Source organism: Penaeus vannamei, chromosome 17 (genome assembly GCF_042767895.1).
Source record: "Penaeus vannamei isolate JL-2024 chromosome 17, ASM4276789v1, whole genome shotgun sequence".
NCBI classification, from domain to species: Eukaryota; Metazoa; Arthropoda; class Malacostraca; order Decapoda; family Penaeidae; genus Penaeus; species Penaeus vannamei.
Window position 1 is genome coordinate 32,320,791 of NC_091565.1, and position 15,007 is coordinate 32,335,797.

Consider the following 15,007-nt stretch of genomic DNA (forward strand, 5'->3'; position numbering starts at 1 on the left):
CTCTCTCTCTCTCTGTCTCTCTGTCTCTGTCTCTGTCTCTCTCTATATATATATATGCACATATATATATGCACATATGTGTATTAATCTGTGTTCCATTCTCCCTGGTTCTGTCTATGTCTGTCTGTCTGTCTATCTTGCTCTTCGTCTCTCTCTCACCCCCCCCCTTCCTCTCTCCCCTAATCGCAAAGTTGACATTTTGCGAATAGCGTCTGACACTATCAGCTGACTTCAAATTCTTACTTGCCATAACATAGGGTAGGGATTCGAAAGACGAAGAAAAAAAGGATATGAAAGAGAAGACGAACCAATGCAGATGGGGAAAGAAGAAGAAAGAGGAGGAGGAGTAGAAGGAGGAGGAGAAAATTAAGGACAAGAAGGAGAAGAAGGAGAAGAAAGACAAGGAAAAGAAGGAGAAGGAGAAGAAAGACAAGGAAAAGAAGGAGAAGGAGAAGAAAGACAAGGAAAAGAAGGAGAAGGAGAAGAAAGACATGGAAAAGAAGGAGAAGGAGAAGAAAGACAAGGAAAAGAAGGAGAAGGAGAAGAAAGACAAGGAAAAGAAGGAGAAGAAAGACAAGGAAAATAACGAGGAGAAGAAAGACAAGGAAAAGGAGAAGAAGGATGAGAAAAAAGGAAAAGGGGAAGAAGAATAACTAGAAGGAGGAGAAGAATAAGAATAAGAAGAGATTATTCCCCCCGAGAGCAGCGCGCGAAGTAGCGGTCCTCCGTCCCCAGAAGCGCGTCCGCAACTGAAGGCGCGCATTTCAGCCGCGACAGATTCGACGAGAGATAAATTCGCAGAGGGAAGCGCACGGCCCGGCGAGGACTAGCAACACAGACTCTTAATAGGCTCATTATCCCAGATTAGGCAGCGGTAACATATTTTTCCGGAGCGTTTCATTAATTACATAATTCTCGAAGGGAAAGGGGATTTGTGCCGAGTCATGCAAACCACAATCAGTGTAATGTGGATGCTCTAGTTGCGAAGATTTTTTTTCTTTGGTCCTTGTTTGATCATGTCCGATAATGTGATTCGCTGATAAGTGGTGGAATTTGGCTATTATCAAGTCTCGACTACTTGCTTAGTCACGTCTAGCAACAGTCTTAAAAAAAAGAAGTATGATGGATAAAAAAAAAAAAAAAATCTTTTCTTATCATGGAACGTGTGAGGACATCGCTCCTTTCCCAAGACACTTGAATCCTTTCGAATCAGACCAATCCAAGTCAAAAGCGAACGAATCAATCAGGGAATCGCAAAATCAGATATTCTAGATAATAAAAAAATAGAATGTCAATATAATATGCGCTTTTTAAAACAGATGGCGCATTAGAAAAGAAAATATCAACCATTATGAGATTGATTCTACATTTCTGAATCATCGGGAGATTTGGAATATATGTTGATTTCAGATATCCATTCTCGTGATATTAATTATAGATGTTAACCTAAATTATAACTGTCTTTAATGATGATTGGAAGATATTGATAATGACTGATAATAGCAACCATTGGCATGATAGAGATGTCAGTGGTCATGACGATAACAAACGAAGATGGAAGAGATAAATTAGGATATAATAATAGACCTTGGAGCAAAGTACTGATAATGATGATATAACATACAAGCACACGTACATACTCGTACTCTCTCTCTCTCTCTCTCTCTCTCTCTCTCTCTCTCTCTCTCTCTCTCTCTCTCTCTCTCTCTCTCTCTCTCTCTCTCTCTCTCTCTCCCTCTCTCTCTCACGCGCAAACCCAAATCATAAACTGTCAAAACGAGCCCTCCAGCTGAAGCCAAAGCCATCAGCCCAAGCCGAAGCCAAAGCCAAAGCCAGTTGACATTGTTCGGCCGCCAGGTGCCAGTGACCGGCACACCCAGCTTCCGGTCTCGGCCTGAGGGGGGGGGGGGGGGGTGGAGGAGGAGAAAAAGGAGGAGGCGAGGGACAATGAAGAGGAAGAGGAGGAGAAAGAGGAGGAGGAGAAGGAAAGAATGGAGAAGAAGGGAGTGGAGGAGGGAGGAGGAGGAACAGGAGGAGCAAGAGGAGGAGGAACATGAGGAGCAGCAAGAGAAGGAGGAGGAGGAGCAAGAGAAGACGTAGTAGAAGAAGAAGAAGGAAAGAATGGAGAAGAAGGGAGTGGAGGAGGAACAGAAAGAGGCGAAGGAGAATGAAGTGGAGGAGAAGGAGAAGGAGAAGGAGAAGGAGAAGAAGAAGGAGAAGGAGAAGGAGAAGGAGAAGGAGAAGGAGAAGGAGAAGGAGAAGGAGAAGGAGAAGGAGAAGGAGAAGGAGAAGGAGAAGGAGAAGGAGAAGGAGAAGGAGAAGGAGAAGAAAGAGAAGAAGGAGAAGAAGGAAAGAATGGAGAAGGAGGGAGGGGTGGAGAGCGAGCAGGAGGCGAAGGAGAAGGAAAATGAGGAGTGGGAGGAAGAGGAAAATGAAGAGGTGGTGGAAAAGGAAGAGAAGAAGGAATAGAAAGAAGGGGAGAAGGAGAAAAAATAAAATTAAGAAGAGGAGGAGAGGATAATGAGAGGAAGAGCAGAGGGAGGAGGAAGAAATAGTAGACAAGGAGACGCTACAGAAGAGAACAGGAAAAGGCAATGTTGGAGGTGGAGGAATGTTGGAGAAGGAGAGAGATGATGGTGTTGGAGAAAGCGAGAGGTGATGAAGAGAAAATTGGAAGAGGTAAAATAAGAGAAAGGAGAAGACGAGGAAGACCAAGGCAGAGAAGATGGAGGAATAGGAATAACAGGATACGAAGAAGGTAAAGAAAAAAAACGGAGGAGAAGAACAGAGGAAGTGAAGAAAAAGTAGGAGCAAGAGAAGAGAGAAAAAAAAGATAGAGGAATAAAAAAATCAATACGACGAGAAGACGATAAAGAAGGATAAAGAAAACGAAAGAGGAGAAACGGGAAGAAGATAATAAAAAAAAGAAAAAAATCTCAAGCGAAGAAAAAATGGAAGAAAGACAGAAGAAAAGAATAAACCAGAGTAATAAAGGAAGCCACGAAGATACCGGCGCGCTCGTCACACACACAAGCAAAAGAAACGAAAGGAAGTATCTGCAAAATGTATCAAACAATCTAACAGACAAATGTGGAAAACGTAACAAACATAATAAACGTAACAGCATAACAAACAAACATAAACGTAAATAAATGCAACAAACAAACGGAACAAAAAATAAACATATGTAACAAACAAACATAAACAAACACAAGCAAACACATAAACAAACATAAGCAAGCACAACAAACAACTAAACACTCACACCAAACAAACATAAACAATCACATCAAACAAACACACCAAGCAAACATAAACAAGCTTAACAAACACTCACACCAAATAAACATAAACAAACACGTCAAACAAACATATCAAACGAACATAATCAAACACACCAAACAAGCATAAACAATCACACCAAACAAACACTCACACCAAACATAAACAAACACTCACGCCAAACAAACATTCACACCAAACATAAACAAACACTCACGCCAAACAAACACTCACACCAAACATAAACAAACACTCACGCCAAACAAACATAAACACTCACACCAACCAACCAAACAAACATAAACACACACCAACCAACCAAACAAACATAAACACACACACACACACCAAACAAACAAACAATCCTAAACACACCAAACAACGACAACACACACACACAGACCCCCCCCCCCCTGATGGCACAGGTCACCTCGAAGCCCCACCAAAAAGCGTCGCCGTTCATTAATTTCTCCGAACACGCCATTCAATGGAATCCCCGTCTTTCTTGGTCGCTAATGGTCAGGCAGGGTTCATGCAGAGCGCAGGAGGGAGGTCGCATGATACACTTGCCTGATGCTCGGCGGTTGGACTCCGTACATATTCGTCTGGTATTCAGGAAAGGTTAGATCAGTAGCAACTCGAGGTCATGGCGTCTGTTTTGAGGGTTGTTTAATGGAAATATAACCATTTAAATCATTTTTTTTCCATCCTCTTTGAAAACTGGAGACCAAAATGACCATATTCGCAAGGTATCCGTAACTATTGTGACGTCATCAAAATAAACGCCATCTGCTTTTTTCCAAAAAAATAGAATCAGGCGCCATGACACCTCCTCGAGTTGCTACTGATCTACGGCCGGTTTCTTAAAATTGTGCCAGGCCCGACCCAATGAGTTTTCATAAATACGGAGGCAGAAATAAAGGCATATCTGTCTATATATCTGTTAGATATACATTTAACCATCTATTTGCCGGGTTGATATGCATGTCTCGACTGATAAATATGTATTTATTTCTTTATTTATGCATGTCAAGTATACGAATATTCTTTGGGTCGGGCCTCACAATTCTAACAAACCGGCCGCCAGCCTTTCCCGTATGCATTCGCCTGGTTGGCTCGACTGATACTTTCGCCTGATAAGACTCGCTTGATAGATTTGTTTGATACTCTGGCCTGATACGAGACGCACGATAGACTTTTACCTTTACTTCCGTCTAATAGATTTAGCTAATGGACTTGCCTGATAAACTTAATACACGTCTAATAGAAATGTCTGATAGATTCATCTGTTGCACACCTGATTACTTGATACTTTCCGTCTGACATACTCACCTGATACGCGTCTTATAGGCTTACCTGATACTTTCACCTGATGGAACTAACTGATACACTCACCTGACTCATTCCAGATACACTCGCTTGATACACCTCTCCGCTAGACACACACACTCGTCTGACACACGCTCGAGACGTGACGAACTCCGGAGCTTCGAATTCCCTCAGCATCGTCGACGAACTCTCCTTCGAAGCTTCGTGTCGACGCTTCGAACCCCACGACCCCTTCTCTACCCTCGACCAACCTCACGAAACGGCCCAAAATACCGCACGAAACAACCGGAATATACGATATCAAATACCACTCAGAATACACACACACACACACCGCTGATTGGACACGCGGCGAGAGCAACGTACACAGCCGCAGAACAGACACTTACACCCCCTCAGACCTTCAGCCACGGTCAAAGGAGTCTCGTTGAGCTTCGAGCAACACGGGGGCACGATTGCACACGCCAATGCAATATGTCTGGAATGCGCAACTGCCGGGCATATCGAGGAATGGACAGTGATGGGGTATTGCACTTGTGATATACAGGAGGGAGACAGAGAGATGGAGGAAAGAGGGAGAAAGGAGAGATAGAGAGATGGAGGAAAGGGGGAGAAAGAGAGATAGAGATATGGAGAGAGTGGGAGAAAGTAGAGATAGAGAGATGGAGGAAAGAGGGAGAAAGGAGAGATAGAGAGATGGAGGGAGTGGGAGAAAGGATATAGATGCAAGAAGTGGGAGAAAGGAGAGATAGAGAGATGGAGGAAAGAGGGAGAAAGGAGAGATAGAGAGATGGAGGGAGTGGGAGAAAGGAGAGATAGAGATATGGAGAGAGTGGGAGAAAGTAGATATAGAGAGATGGAGGACAGAGGGAGAAAGGAGAGATAGAGAGATGGAGGGAGTGGGAGAAAGGAGAGATAGAGATATGGAGAGAGTGGGAGAAAGTAGATATAGAGAGATGGAGGAAAGAGGGAGAAAGGAGAGATAGAGAGATGGAGGGAGTGGGAGAAAGGAGAGATAGAGATATGGAGAGAGTGAGAGAAAGTAGAGATAGAGAGATGGAGGAAAGAGGGAGAAAGGAGAGATAGAGATATGGAGAGAGTGGGAGAAAGTAGAGATAGAGAGATGGAGGAAAGAGGGAGAAAGGAGAGATAGAGAGATGGAGGGAGTGGGAGAAAGGAGATAGATGCAGGGAGTGGGAGAAAGGAGAGACAGAGAGATGGAGGAAAGAGGGAGAAAGGAGAGGTAGAGAGATGGAGGGAGTGGGAGAAAAGAGAGATAGAGAGATGGAGGTAGTGAGAGAAAGGAGAGATAAAGAGATGGAGGGAGTGGGAGAAAGGAGATAGAGGAAAGAGGGAGAAAGAAGAGATAGAGAGATGGAAGGAGTGAGAGAAAGGAGAGATAGAGAGATGGAGGGAGTAAGAAAAAGGGGATTTAGAGAGATGAAGGGAGTGGGAGAAAGAAAGGACTGATAAATAAGTTGACTATTGGAGTAGTGCATCCGACCATTTGTTCGGTACAGTTAGTAGATAGACAGGAATTTACGTATATATACATACAAAAATATGTGCGTGTGTTTATTCATCTACATATATGTTTACGCACTCACACACACATTTATGTATACACATATATGTATGTACGTATATATATATATATATATATATATATATATATATATATATATATATATATATATGTGTGTGTGTGTGTGTGTGTGTGTGTGTGTGTGTGTGTGTGTGTGTGTGTGTGTGTGTGTGTGTGTGCATGTGTGTGCATGTGTGTGTGTATACATACATGTGTGCATATATCTAAATATATATGTATACATATAAACATATATATGTCTATGTATGTATGAATGTATATATATGTATGTATATATATAAATATATATTTATATCTATATCTATTTATCTATCTATCTATATATATGTGTGTGTGTTTTGTGTGTATGTATATATGCATATGTATATACATATATATGCATACATACATACATACGTACATACACACACACACACACACACACACACACACACACACACACACACACATATATATATATATATATATATATATATATATATATATATTCACACACACACAGATATATATATATATATATATATATATATATATATATATATATATATATATATATATATATATAGAGAGAGAGAGAGAGAGAGAGAGAGAGAGAGAGAGAGAGTGAGAGAGAGAGAAACAGACAGCAGACAGACAGTCAGACAGTCCGAGCAGCGAGCATGGCGTGCTCCTCCGCCGCGCCACGCAAGCCTCTTGGCCACACACATGCACAAGGTTTTCAGTTTTCGCCTTCAATCCCCCGCCGCTACCGTGCTCAGCGCTCGCCTGATCTCGGTAGCCCTCACCGCGGGGAACTGGGTGCGTGGACTGCGATATAAGCCCCCGTCGGCACCAGATACCAATCTCGCGAGGGGGCGCTGAGCGGGGTCGAAACCTCTTCGTAGAGTTTCGCCCGAGAGAGAAGGGGATCGGATCGCCTTCCCCGAAAAACAAAAGAGGGTCGAAGACTGATGTATAAGGTTTATGAAGAAATAAGGGAGTGGCTTCACCGGACGTCGGGTTCTTGGTGTTCTGCTGACGCTTAGAACAAGCCCGTGCGTCCGTCATACTTCATATTTGCTTAAAATACCAATAGGATTTTTTTTGCGTTCTTTGCCTAACGGCGTGCGGCGCGTTCCGACCGCATTCTCCCGCGCTCGTACACAGGACCACTGATACACACGCACATCACGCACATGCGAGGGTAAAGTGTATACACACAGTTGCACACATAACACAGGCGAACGCATCACAACACACAGACGTAAACTTCATAACACACAGACACACCATAACAGACGCACACACGTCATAACACGGACACGCTTACGTAACACACAGACACACATCATAACACAGACGCGAACATCACAACACACAAACGCACATATAAAAAAAACACACATAAACATCACGCACATCATAATACACACATCATAACAAACCAAACACGCACATCATAACACGCTGACACACACCATAACAAACCAAACAAGCACCTCATAACACGCAGTCACATCATAACAAATCAAACACGCGCATCATAACACACAGACACACATCATACGCACATAGCAACTGCCATCACAGCATAACGACATCATGGTTCCAGTTTTTGCCTGATATTCACTTTCCTTCTTGCTAGACTCTGCTGCCTCGATGGTCGTCTCGATGTTTGACGGCTGGTTAAGTGTATCAGGCTCCCTTGTCACCCTGCTTCCTGACGAGTATTTTGTACCTTATACCCGACTTATGATGGACTTTCTGGCGAGTGTTTTGCACCTTATATAGGGCCTTATACCTGACTTATGATGGACTTTCTGGCGAGTGTTTTGTACCTTATATAGAGCTTTATACCCGAATTATAATGGACTCTCTGGCGAGTGTTTTGCACCTTATATAGAGCCTTAAACCGGACCTATAAAGGACTTTCTAACGAGTTTGTACCTTATATAGAGCCTTATACTGGACTTTCTGGCGAGTATTTTGTACCTTAAATCGAACCTTATATCAGACATGTAATGGACTTTCTGGCGAGTGTTTTGCACATTATATAGAGCCTTATACCAGACTTATGATGGACTTTCTGGCGAGTGTTTTGTACCTTATATAGAGCCTTATACCAGACTTATGATGGACTTTCTGGCGAGAGTTTTGTACCTTATAAAGAGATTTATACCCGACTTGAAAAAAGACTTTCTGACGAGTTTGTATCGTATATAGAGCTTTATACCGGACTTATAATGGACTTTCTGGCGAGTGTTTTGCACCTTATATAGAGCCTTATACCGGACCTATAAAGGGCTTTCTAACGAGTTTATACCTTGTATAGAGCCTTATACTTATGGCGAGTGTTTTGTACCTTAAATCGAGCCTTATACCGGACTTATAATGGACTTTCTGGCGAGTGTTTTGCACATTATATAGAGCCTTATACCCGACTTATAATGGACTTTCTGGCGAGTGTTTTGTATCATATATAGAGCCTTATAATGGACTTTCTGGTGAGTGTTTTGCACCTTATATAGAGCCTTATACCGGACTTATAATGGACTTTGTGCGAGTGTCTTGTACCTTATATCGAGCCTTATACCGGACTTATAATGGACTTAATCATGTCAGTATCAGGCCCTTTTATCACTGTGTTTCCTGGCGAGTGTTTTGTACCTCATATAGAGCCTTATACCCGACTTATAATGGATTTAATCGTGTCTGATCATTGGGTCCTTTGTAGCTCATGGTTGTGTGTGCGTGACGTATCGTTTTGTAAGGGTTAGTTGGTCTTAAACAGTCTTATTATCATGTTTATAAGGTGGGTATTGACGAGGAGGGGGTTGTCTTCAATTTGGTCTTTGTGGTAATCTAATAAAAAGAAAACGCATACACACACAAACACACGTACACACTTAAACACAAACGCACACAGACATAAACACACGCAGACACACAATTAAACATGTACAAGCAAACACACACACACACACACACACACACACACACACACACACACACACACACACACACACACACACACACACACACACACACACACACCAGGACAACCACTGTAGGCCTATGTTCATGTCTGGGGCGTGTCCAGAATCAGATAATTCAATCAACAATCATCTATTATCTTATTTATTTTGAAATTCGTTCTCGCTTTTCTTCAGTAATTAAGTTCAAATTGCTAACTATACGAATGGCTATACATTCTCTCTCTTGCTCTCCCTCCCTCCCTCTCTCTCTCTGTCTCCCTTCTTTCTCTTTCTCGCTCTCCCTCTCCCTCTCTCTTTGTCTCCCCTCTCTCTCGCTCTCCCTCCCAATGAAGACAGAGTAACAATAAAAAGAATTATTCGTAATAATTCCAATGATAATTATGGAGTTTACGATAGTTATTGAGATAATAACGATGATGACAGTGATGACTAAAATACAGATAAAAAACGAATGATAAGAATGAGGAAAAACATAATAATAGGAGCAATAGCGAATAGAATATCACGTGAATAAATGATATTAACAGCCTTATTATTTTCATTAAGAAAACACATTTCCAACAAAAGCAATGATGGTGATGATGATGATAATAGTAATAATGATAATAACAGTTATAATAAAATGATAATGAAGATGGCATAAGTAACAACAGTAATAGAAATGATAATAACAATAACAATAGTGATAACCAAACAGGAATAATAATAACAATATTAACAAGACTTGTACCCACATCATTACCAGTATCAGCTAAAATAACATGTCAATTTTTCTAAACCTACCACACTGCATGAGTCGGTTGTATTACCAGAATCACTTTGAGAAACACACCAAAAAACGTATCTCTAACTCGACACAATAAACGGGCAATACACAGAATCTATATCTACCTCAATGGGGAATTATGCAGTCCATATACACGGGAAAAATACTAAGCGACATGCCTGCTTGAATGACAAAAGACCATCATTCATAAAACTGGCCTTGGGTAGCGGAGGTCTCGGCAAAAATACGGCATTTACTCGTACAGGAAGACATTGCAGTGTGCTATTTATCCTCTCCATTCAATGACGGTAATTTGCTAGAGATATATGTTACCATGCCTAATTCGGGAGGTAATCGCACTTTCTAGCGAATCTGGCATCTGTATCTCGGGAGGGGTTTGCTGTTCAAATTTTAATTTATAATGTTTATTACACGTTTTTTTTCTTTTTATTGTAGGTCTCTGTGATAATGTTCATTGTATTTTGTCAAAGGTATTTGCAGAGCTGAAAATAGGAATGAGATGCTTGCTAATAGTGGTGTTTAATTTACAAATAACGTTCATTTCGAGATGCATCACGACCCCTATTCGAAGCAGAAACACACACGGAATGTTGGCTAGGGATCTTCACAACTTGATCATGATCTGTGAATTCTACTAGGTGTAAAAAAAGGTATACGGTTTACAGATTTACGTACTGCGTAGGAAAGTTTATATATACGCCATATTTCAAATCATTCCTAGAGTTCCGATTTTTAACCTTAGGAAAACGGTAAACGCGGCGGTAAAAATTTTAAGACGCCTCGTTAGTGTCTGGTTTACATTGTATTTCAAAGATCAACAACCTATCTGTACATGATATCTGAACCAAAATAACCGTCACTATAATTAAAAAAAAACAAAAACACACAAACGACATCATGCATATCACAGAACAAGTTTGTGATTATGTTATTTTCTTCCTATTTTTATCGCCTTGAAATACGTCTAAATATTACTTCACTGATATTTTTTAATTCTCAGTTTAATTTAATTTAATTCTTGCTTCTTGACTCTCCTAATTGGGCCCTTCGCGGTATACTAGTTGAAACCGCTTAGTCTATATTAGGGAAAGCCTAGATCAGTAGCAACTCGAAGAGGTGTCATGGCGTCTGATTCTATTTTCGGAAAAAGCACATGGCGTTTATTTTGATGACGTCACAAAAGTTACGGATGCTTTGTGAATCTGGTCGATCATTTTGGTCTTTTCAAATTTTCAAAAAGGATGGAAAATATTGATTTTAATGGTCATTTTTTCAGTCATCAAAACAGACGCCGTGATACCTCGAGTTGCTACTGATCTCGCCTTTCCCGTACAGGACAAGAGCCGTTTGCTGTGAATGGAGCTTCGAAGCCCCTCTTACCTAAGGCAAATCACATTATTTCGAACGTTCAAGACGGAATTCGAAACACGTTCGATATGAGTTTTGAGACCGTGACTGTACCTCCGTCATCCTCCAATTCAAAAATTCATCTCTTCATAGAACTCTTATATCAAACATTATCCTGAATGGTAATTAAAGCACATTTCCTTCTCTTTTGTTGTTCATTATGGAGCAGTTCCTTAAAAGGATTGAGTCTTACGGCTTCATGCCTAAATGAATCAGGGGGGCGAGTTTTCGAAGCTTCAGATGGGGTAGTTCGAAGCTTCATGTGAGTTTTCGAAGCTTCAGGTGAGTTTTCGAAGCTTCAGATGGGGGTGTTTGAAGCTTCAGGTGAATTTCGAAGCTTCTGATGGTTTATTGCTTCGTGCAGAATACAGAAGATTGGACAGACACTGTAGAAGACTATCAAACTTCTACACTGTAATATTATGATAATTATGATGGTATAATATTATATTACTAAGAAACATTGGCCGAGTTGTGATAATAATAACATAAAAAAGGAAAAAGAAACTTACATTGATAAAAATAAAAGCGATGAAGATTGTAGTAACACGGGATAAAACATTTTGATGGTAATAGTAACAGCATTAATGACTGTAATGGTAATAATAATGATAATGAGAATACTAATGCTGATAAAAAGTAAACCTCTTATTACCTCAAGTAAAAAATGATATATAAAAAAGGCAATAATGGTACTGTAATGGTAATATGATACCAATAATCACACTGATACCAGTGATATTCACACTGATACTAATACAAGGAATGTAATCATAATGAAAATATGGATTTTAATAGTATTGGTTCTTATCAAAGGAGTAGTAATGATAATTACAATTAATGAAATGATGAATAGCATCAATAAGAACACCTGCAGCAGTTGCAATGATAACAAGAATTACAATAGCAGCGGTAGCAAACAACAGCAGTAACAATATTAGCAGTAGTGGCAGTACTATAACAACTACTACTTCTACAACTGCTACTAATACAATAACAACAACAGCTACTACTACAGCTACTACTACTTCAACTACAACAACAACTACTACTACAACAACTACTAGTACAACAACTATTACTACAACTACTACTACGACTTCTACTACTACTACTACAACAACTACTACCGCAACTACTACTATTACAACTACTACTACTACAACTACTACTAGTACAACAACTACTACTACAGTTACTACAATTACTACTACGACTTCTACTACTACTATTACAACAACTACAACAACAATTACTACTATAACTACTACTAAAGTAACAACAACAATAATTACTAAAACTACCATTAATACTACTTATACTAATACTCCTGACAGTAAAAATGATAATGATATTAACAACAGCAATAACAACAGCGATAATACAGAAACAGTAACAATGATAATGATGATGATAAAAACAACAATGAAAATTATAATAATGATCATGTTGATAATTATGTAATAACAAGGAATGATGCTGATAATGCTACTGATGATGATGATGATGGTGATTATAACGATGATAAGGATAATGAAAGTAACAATCATATGAAAGTAATAATACCATCACTACTACTACCTCTAAAAAGAATGATGATGATAATGAAAAAATATGGTGATGGTGACAATAATAGTAATAATAAATATATATGATAATGATAATAGTTCTAATACTGATAATGAAAATGATAATGGCACTAGTAATGGTAACGATGTTACTAATACTACTATTACTACTACTACTACTACTCATACTACTACTACTAATAATAATAATGATAAGAACAACAATGATAACAATAATTATAACAATAACGATAATAACAACACCAACAGCAATAACGAAAATAGTAATAATAATCATGATGATAAAAAACATCAACAACAATAATAGTAACAATAATCATAATGACAAAAATAACAAAAACAATAAAACTAATAATTAGAATAACAACAATAACAACAAAAAGGATCAATATTATAGAAAAAAAAAACAAATACGATTATGATAATGAAAGTAATAGCACTAGAAAAAAAAGACGAAAATCTGCTTTTTAGACCTGGAGACAAGTAATGCCTAAAACTGATTATGAGAAATTAGTAAGGTTGATGCACAATGAGGTAGCAAGGTCTCAGGCACGCTTTGTGTGGGCAACTGAGGGAGGGAGGGAGAGGTGAGGGTGGGAGGGAGGGGGGGAGGGAGGGAGGGAGGGAGGGAGGGAGAGGTGAGGGAGGGAGGGAGGGAGGGAGTGGTGAGGGTCAAGGAGGGAGGGAGATGTAAGGGTCAAGGAGAGAGAGACGGAGAGGTGATGGTCAGGGAGGGAGGGAGAGAGAGGTGAGGAAAGGGAGGAAGAGAGGGAGAGGGGAGGGTCAGAGAAGGAGGGAGGGAGGGAGGGAAAGAGGGAGAGGTGAGGGTAAGCGAGGGAGAGAGGGAGAGGTGAGGAAAGGGAAGAAGAGAGGCAGAGGTGACGGTCAGGAGGGAGGGAGAGAGAGAGGGAGAGGTGAGGGTGAGGGAGGAGGAACGGGAGAGGTGAGGAAAGGGAGGAAGAGAGGGAGAGGTGAGAGTAAAGGTGGGAGAGAAGAAGGCTAGTAGGAGGAGTGGCGGGGGGCGAAAAAGAGGAAGCGTTTGCGTAAAAGATTTAATTCCATTTGTTACAATAGATATTCTTTTTACTAAGCCTTTTTTTTTTTTTATTTGCTTCTAAGTTGCCCCCTGTGTGCAAGGAATGGCCGGGATGACCACCCACTGGCAGCGCGCGAGATCGAACGCAGGTCAGCAAGATTGGCAGACGAGAACGCTTCTCGTTGCATCACCCAGCGGAAAACGGGAAGGCAGGGGAAGGAGGAATAGGGGAAGGCAGGGAAAGGAGAAAGGGTGAGAGGATAAGGATAAGTCCCAGTTCAAACGAGCGACTTTAGTAGTGCGACTGCTAGAAGCGCGACTGCCAGATCAGTGGAAGTATATACACTTAGTGTCTTGTGGCTAGCCTGTGGCGCGACTCGAGATCTTCCTCACACTCGCCCGACTGCCAGGCACTTGTAGTGAGCTGCCGCTCTTACTGCCTCTTCTGACGACCCACACCCCGCTCAGCATCACCGGAACCCCCCCTAAGAAGCCCCGAGAAAAGAAATCGCATTTTGGACCAGGGCGTGAGGATCCCGACGGAGGCGATGACGGAGGCACTGCAGAAGGGTGCACCTGACGGAGGCGCTGTAGGAGGACGATGGCGACGCCCTGGGCATTTCTTCCAAATTACGAGGAGAGATGGCCAGTATTACGAGCCGACGACGCCCCGATTTCCTGCTCGAAGCCTGTGAAGGATGGCGCCGGGAGGTCGCCCTCGAAAATACGGATTTGGCAAGATGGCGCCCAAGATGGCGACGGACAAGAGGTTGAAGAAAATCATCAACGGGCATTTGGCGCCAAACCCCTTCAGCTAGCCCACGGAAAACCATTTTATCGCTTGTTTAAATTCCTGTATATATGTTCCTTTCTTTTTATATTACTGATATTTTATATGTATTTCTTTGTAAAGAACCTCCTTTTGTTTTTAATTTAACACGGCAATCTTTTAGTAAATTCGTATTTTTAGGTATTCATTCTTTAAAGCAGACGACG